Source organism: Asparagus officinalis, unplaced genomic scaffold, assembly GCF_001876935.1.
Source record: "Asparagus officinalis unplaced genomic scaffold, Aspof.V1 AsparagusV1_Un191, whole genome shotgun sequence".
Lineage (NCBI taxonomy): Eukaryota > Viridiplantae > Streptophyta > Magnoliopsida > Asparagales > Asparagaceae > Asparagus > Asparagus officinalis.
Window position 1 is genome coordinate 77,490 of NW_017972457.1, and position 326 is coordinate 77,815.

The window sequence follows — 326 nt, forward strand, 5'->3', positions numbered from 1 at the left end:
GCATAAGTTGTTTTAGGAATGCTACGCTCTCCTCCTGGAAATACCTTCCGTAGTAAATCAAGAAGCATTTCGAAATAAGTATTTGCCATTCCACTGAGGCTCTTAATATGTAAGAGCTCCAACATAAATAAAAATCTGGAGTACTCGGTGCAACCCTCATACAAATCCTTTTCACTATCCTCTAGTAGTTTCATTATACGATCCAAGTCCTCAGGAGCATGAGCGTCTTGGACATCAACTATGATATCATCTTCATTGTCATTGTTAATATCATATTCGGTATGGTCAGGTCCAATATCAGTCTGTAAATTTACGTCTGTATCATC